Consider the following 7198-nt stretch of genomic DNA (forward strand, 5'->3'; position numbering starts at 1 on the left):
CCCTACATCCTCTCTGCCATTATATCGACCACCCCTCCCGACAGTTGCACGTTGGTAGAAAGGTAAGCGCAGCAGCTTCTGCAATGCTTTTGCAAGGGATCACACATAATTACAGCTGTCAAGAGGGTATTGTGATGATGCCCAGGCAGTTCCCGAGGGCACTGTGCACATGCGACAGAATAGGAAGATTCCAACAAACTCTTGAGTGATAAACAGCACAGCTAAACTAAACACACTGAAAGCTATCTTTATTGACAAAGCATAGCGAACCTAACACATGCAAGGAGCTTGTGGTCCAATACTTCAGCATACTGAACTTGTATGATTTATGAACGTTGCAAGGTTTGAAAAGCTGAATAAGCGAACTGTGCAGTAGTCCACTACACCAGTTGCAACAGTAGTTCACTTAAGCAGGAGTTATACTGAATTACAACATTTCATGGCATGTCACTGTATAAGATCTAATACACTATGTTGCAAACCTTCTAGTGAGGCCACTTTCTCAGGGGTTAATGCAGGCCTTGGTTCGGTCTCCCCCTTCGAACGCGACTTGTTCGAAAGTGTGCCCGTCTCACTGCGGCTCCTCAGTTGCTCGGGCGTCCAAAAAACGTTCGTCGCCATGCGGCAAAATAAAGAATCCGTCGGGGCCCGGAACAGAGTGCCCCATGCCTCCTTCTCGAGCCATTGACTGCTCCCTGCATAGAGCTGTAATATGAAGAATTACATTAGGCATTATATTTCTACAAGTGCAATGAACACAATCTAGTATACAGTGACAAAGCATGTGTTGCATATACCTGTGTCGGTGGACATTACATCCTACGCACTTGAGTTTTAGCAATTCACATTTCTGCATTTTCTTAAGTGTGAGCCTACCAGTGAAACAGCACAAACAATAAATTGTAAAAAAAGTTCCCTGGATGACTTTACAGCCAAGTGCAAAGAAATTTCGACTACATAAGAAGCATAGATTAATAAAGCCTAGCCAGGCAAAATTTGACATTTGAAATACAAGCGGAAAGAAAAGTTAAAAAAATATGCTTGATCCCTCTTTAATAAGAATCAGTTAAGCATGAAGTGAAACGTGTCTTCACAGAACTTGTTGCGTGTTTATTGTATGTGAAGAATTAAGCTGCAAGTTGCCATCGATGGCACCCCACCACTGCACAGAGATCCATGCTAGCGAAAGTTGCGGAATGACTCGCGAGCCAAAGACACTGCTCTGCATGCCCCAGAGCAATGCTCAGATCGCCATAAACATAGGTGTTTGCAAAACCATACAAGCAAAACTGAACAGGTTTTTAGTAAACCACTTCGTGAACTCACACTCCACTGCAACGAAAGGCACACGATTTGCGGGTTGGTGGCCGTGTTGCAGGTTTGCTTGGCGTGCGGTGTCATGTTGGCGAGTGACATTCAGCTGCTGAGTCGCTTTGGCAAAAGTAGGAGCATTTTGGTCCAGCTCCGTAGTGTTTTGGGCAGTTGCAATGCGCTTAGCTTCAGGAATGTGAGTAGCAGAGTTTGCAGCATGCGCCACAAACCCGTTCTGCTTCACGCTGGCATGTCTCTCGCCGGACCAAAGCGAGATTTGCTCGTTGACGTAGCTGCCTTTCTGCGTGGCTTAGTGCAGCAGTTTTCTTAGTTGGTGCCATCGTAAGTGAAGCAGTAGGTGGCGTGTAAGCACTGCCGATGCATGTTGAAGCTGCACTCCGTAGGCGAGGCGTCACAGTCTAATCCGGTGTGAAAGACTAACATGTGAGGAAAGTGTTTAAGAAACGAAAGTGCTTTATGCCGGAGTCCACCGTCAACTTCCTGTAATGGATGTGACATCGGCGTGAAAACGTAAAATATGCTCTTTCTTGACAAAGAAAGCTCCGCCATCTAGGGGCACTGACGTGGAGTACTGCTTTGTGACACGAGCACTGACAGCAAGAACTTCAGTAGACTCAGCGCAGTGGAGGCTTCAATGCAGTGTAGCCTGATGTAGGCGGTGCAGGCCTTCTGCTGAGTTGACGACACAGTTTCCACATATGGTTTGTCTTTCCTATCCCATTAGCCTGTGATGCTTCGTCGGCTATAAAGTGCAGCTTCAACATGCCTCATCAGTGCTTACACACCACCTAGTGCTTCACTTATGACGGCACCAACTAAGAAAACTGATGTACTAAGCAGAGCATAAAGGCTACAACATCAACGGGTTAATCTCGCTTTGGTCCAACAAGAGACATGCCAGCACGAAGCAGAAGACCTTCGCACATTGGCAGTGCACGCTGTCTATTGCATTCCTGAAGCTATGCACATCGCAACTCAACTGGCTGCCCAAGACACTACAGAGCGGGACAAAATGCTCGTAACTTCACTGAAGCAGCTCGGCAGCTGGACGCTAACAGGACACTGCGTGCCAAGCAAACCTGCGACACGGTCGCTGACCTGCAAATTGTGCGCCTTTCACTGCAGCAAACTGCGAGTTCACGAAGCAAACGTGCAACAACTTCTGTCAAGGCATGTTTAGCTTTCGTGTTCTACAAATTTCTATGAAGGAGGGATCAACCATATCTTTTTTATACTAAAACTGATAATAATAATATTTGGGGTTTTACGTGCCAAAACCACTTTCTGATTATGAGGCACGCCGTAGTGGAGGACTCCGGAAATTTTGACCACCTGGGGTTCTTTAACGTGCACCTAAATCTAAGCACACGGGTGTTTTCGCATTTCGCCCCCATCGAAATGCGGCCGCCGTGGCCGGGATTCGATCCCGCGACCTCGTGCTCAGCAGCCCAGCACCATAGCCACTGAGCAACCACGGCGGGTGTATATACTAAAACTGAAGATGGCGCCGTTACCACTTGCCTGGCATGAGCCCCCCCCCCCCCCCCTGAGATTAGGCAGCACCTGCGATGTAAAATATCTCGGAAGGACCTGTGCAAGGACTTATGTCATGGCCATCAACCCCACCTGGGTGCATACATCATCTGCTTAGGTGCTGTTTAGAAGCTGCCAATATAAAAAATCACCATCCCTGTTGTTTTGCCAAGTGAGCAGATGCAAGATATGATTGCAGTGCAATGCTTTCAAAGATCTAAGCGTACCTATAAATACTAGGCTGCATGGCCTAGTACGAAAATACAGGTTTTCATGGATCATAACTGCTCTTTCAATGAAGAAAAAAAGCAGCCCTCAAGGCATAATGAAATTACCTTTCCATCGTCCCTTTCACTGCCAATCACAGTTTGTAAGGCCTCTGAATGACCATCGAGGAGTGCTTCCTCCAACTCCTGTGAGGTCCAGGGTTCTAGTATATAACAAGCATTTAATAGGGATAAGAATTAGACACAGACGACAGTAAAGGTCAGGCAGTAACCAAACAGTCACACTGGCAGAAATTTTAAAAGAAATTACTACAGTTTTGACAAAATTATAAATCCTCACAACGATAGCTCTCGAAGTAATAAATGCAGTGAAAGTGTGCAGTTCTCAACATGCTGCTGATTTTGTGCTGTGCACTCATTGGTGCTGCTTTGCTCAAGACTTTCACCTGCACTGCCTATATGTAAAACCTGGCAGTGTTGCATCAGTTTTAGAGCACACTGCAGTAAAGCTAAATGTTGTCGCAATGTATAACAGCTGTAACAGACTACTAGAGCTCAGGTACTATGTTCATAATTTTGCAATAATTCTAGCTGTGGACAATGATAAATAAGTACTCTGAATAATTTTTTACTAGCTGCAAAGTACTGCTGATGTGTGGCAATTCATTCTACAGCACTACTTTAACTAACAAAACAACTAATAACCAGGCTGCTTTCTAATGGCTCATTATGGAATAGATGCTTACTCTAAATGGTGCTCTGCTACACAAAAGGCACCTGTAAAATATAGTGCACATGTGCGCTGAAAAAAAATTCAAATAAAGAATTCATGCATGATGAATAAATGATGGCTTTTACACATTACAAGGCACCCTGTATACACAGAATATACTACAAGCTGTCATGTGTCGGGGAATAAACTTAAATTATCCATGTATATGACATGAAAGGTGGCCTGCAATTAGTGCTTCTGAGAAAGCTTGTTGGGAGGAACCAATATCGCCATCCCAACGCAGTGATTTTGTGCACTTCGTGTGACAGAAATGGCACCTAAGAGACGCATTATGACATTTGGTTAAAATGCCACAATATTTAAGATCACAGAATATCACGAGTACCGTGAAAAAATACTTGCATGAAAATATATATGTATCAAAAGAGCATGCTTAAGAAAAAGTTTCCTACCGAGCTCCTCTGGCACCACTTGCTCGGTGCTGCTTTGTGCATCTTGAGAAACTGGAAAAAAAAATTCAGGTTTTTTGCCAAATTATATTTGATTAGTTCACTTTAAATAACTGCTAGCACACATTTCCACTAATTATCCAAGCAATGCATCAACTAAGTTGTAACAAATGTTATGAGCCTCACTTGTCCAAGGATTTTCTTTTATGCACAGTGCACCAGAAATGCGTGGCGGTGCACTGTTATGCTACTATGCTACTAGAGGCACCAGCTTCCAAAAAAAAAGCTTTCTGTGCACAAAAGCCTGTGCACAAACGCACAGGGCGCTTGAAGGCCATTTTTATCTCTGAGGCTTGTTGTTCTGCCGGGCTGCCCGATGGAGACAACGCACCACCATGTTTGCGCAAAGAAAAGTGGAAACACTACGTGTTAACCGATACGTATGCAATACGCTGGTACGGTTTATGCGGATACAAAACACATTATGCTCAATGGCCGCTGAGCCAGGGATTTGACTTTACTACCTTTAAAACGAAACTAATGTTTAAGGGGGTACGGTTTGACAAGGTTTTACTGTATTGCAATATAGAAAGCTATTCATAAATGTTAGGCATACAAAAATCGAGAAATAGTGATGGTTTCCTGAAAAAAAGAAGGTTGGCTTAGATATAGTCAAGGCACTTCTGGATAAGGGTGTGTTTATCTGAAAGCTTTCTACACAGATGCGTGTGAGCAAGTGCTCGTGGAAGGTGCTACAGTATGTAGATGAGTATTGGTGAAAGTGGCTAGATAAGCATTAGCGAAAGCACACATAAAATATTGGTTAGCAGGATCAAGTGTCTCACAATCCGTTCATGATGACTAAGCAATGGTGTCACAGAATTATTTACAACCTGGTCTGACATAAATCCTATGGGGCTTTTAAAGGCTGCAGCTGCAGTACTGGGTGCTGAAGATAATGAACATGCAATCTTATCGCAAGGAAGTTCTGCAAAATTCGTGAACTATAGGAAGCTTCATGAAAGTGAAAAAAATGTCATGCACTCAACAGTAGCATGAAGCTGCAGAGAAATTTGTAGCCTTGTGCTGCGTAAGGTGGAGGACAATTTTTTAATTTCAAGGAATATTAAGACTGAACAGCAGTCATATATGAGGATGGCAAACATGAAAAAACTGGCCCTGTACATGAAGTACTATCTTACCCGAGGGCTGAAAAGCTTCCACGTCACCAGCACCAGATGGCCTGTCACTAGGTTCTGCAATGATAACACACCAGTAAGTGTTTGTGCAGTAATTTCATATATTTCAATGTAAACATGTCAGTGCAGCACCTTGCAATGATATGGCTGATTAATTTGTTCTGGACTTCAAACAAGTCAATGAGAGAGATTGCTTTGAACAGCATTCACAACATTCTTGCCCAGCCTTGTCCCATACTGGAGCCAAGTGCCCATGGTATGTTTATGTCACGAGCTCCACTACCTTTTTCTTTTCTTTTTTCTGCACGGAATATTTTCAGATTTGCTTGGCTGTATTTCAAATGAAACCCACAGTGTTCTGCCAACTTCTGCACTGCGGACGAACCCTATTAAACAAGATGCTGTGCTGTCTCTGCTAATTTGGTGTAGCGCATAATTTTGCTTGAATTTTCAGCTGTTTCAGCCTATGTACTGTTTTCCAGACACAACCATAACGAGACCAGATTTGTTTACAATGTCTAAACCTGGTGCCCCTTGCGAGCCATTTACCAACAGGAAAATTTGTTTATCGGTAATGTGGTACTTCTGGCCCGAGGTGGCACGACACTGTATCCGACAACCCCTGGCACAAGCACACAGTAGAGCATTTAACATGACCTTCTTTCGATGGATTGATTCATGGGGTTCAACGTCCCAAAGCAACACTGCGGATGTGAGAGATGCCATAGTGGAGGACTCTGGAATAATTTGGCCGCACCTAAATATAAATCTAAATCTAAATGTGTGTGCTCGCGTTTCGCCCCCTTCGAAATGAAGATGCCATGGCCAGGAACCAAACTTGCAAGCACATGGTCAGTAGCACAATGCTATAGCCAATAAGCCACCACCGTGGGTATCGTGTTGAATTTCCAACTGCACACATTCCTTGTACACTGCTGGACACATTGCGGCCCCAATTTACAGTCCTGAAGTACCTTATTACAACTCAATTAATATAAATGCCGATAAACATCTCTGTGCAAGCGGCTCCTGATGGAAGCTCTCTAAAAGCAAATGACCAGTGGTCCATAAAAAGAACTACGCAACAGTGGCATATAAGAAATCTCTTACCAAGCTGCTGTGACCCACATTCCTCGACAGAAGCAGCTGAAGTCGCAGCTGCAGTGGTTCCTGAAGACCATACAAACAATGAGTTATTACAATGTGGGCAACGTATACTAGCACCCATACAGCCATAAAAGTAAGATTTATCTGAGTGTGCTAGCTAATTTAAAACTGCATATGTGCACTAAATGTTTTCTCACCCTTGTGGTGCGACAGCTTGTTGGCTTCACAATGTGGCCTGCTGCGGGAGTGCAAGCCCAAGTCTGCAATGATAATGTTCCAACGACAATGTTTCTGCTACCTTCAACATGATATCAAGCACATAGATATGTAAATCTATAACCTAGCAAATGACATGACAAATTAATTGTTTTTTGGTTGTCAAAGGGAAAGCAAGATCCAATTCTGGACATGTTGTAGACCTTAGTGTATAGAACACTACAACATAATTATGGGGCCCCGAGTTCTTAATTATAAAATAGAGAAAGAACAGAAATTGCTTGCGACTACACTGGCCCAGCCACAAAGTACCTTGAGTCCTGTATAGAGAACTTACAGCAGCTAACCGCATATAAATTCTCTAAGATGACTGGTCTGACATGTATTTCAAGTGGCTATATC

At 43.7% G+C, this 7198-nt stretch overlaps 1 long non-coding RNA gene across 1 annotated transcript; it reads right to left on the minus strand.

The window, feature by feature from the left end:
- Positions 1–591: 591 nt before the first annotated feature.
- Positions 592–5531, minus strand: LOC135916409 (uncharacterized). Its single transcript, XR_010568926.1, has 4 exons — positions 5477–5531; positions 4278–4328; positions 3201–3295; positions 592–705 (listed from the first exon to the last, which is right to left on the minus strand). It is a non-coding gene; the product is annotated as an uncharacterized lncRNA (long non-coding RNA).
- Between the last annotated feature and the right edge of the window lie 1667 nt (positions 5532–7198).

Source organism: Dermacentor albipictus, unplaced genomic scaffold (assembly GCF_038994185.2).
Source record: "Dermacentor albipictus isolate Rhodes 1998 colony unplaced genomic scaffold, USDA_Dalb.pri_finalv2 scaffold_15, whole genome shotgun sequence".
Classification (NCBI taxonomy): Eukaryota; Metazoa; Arthropoda; class Arachnida; order Ixodida; family Ixodidae; genus Dermacentor; species Dermacentor albipictus.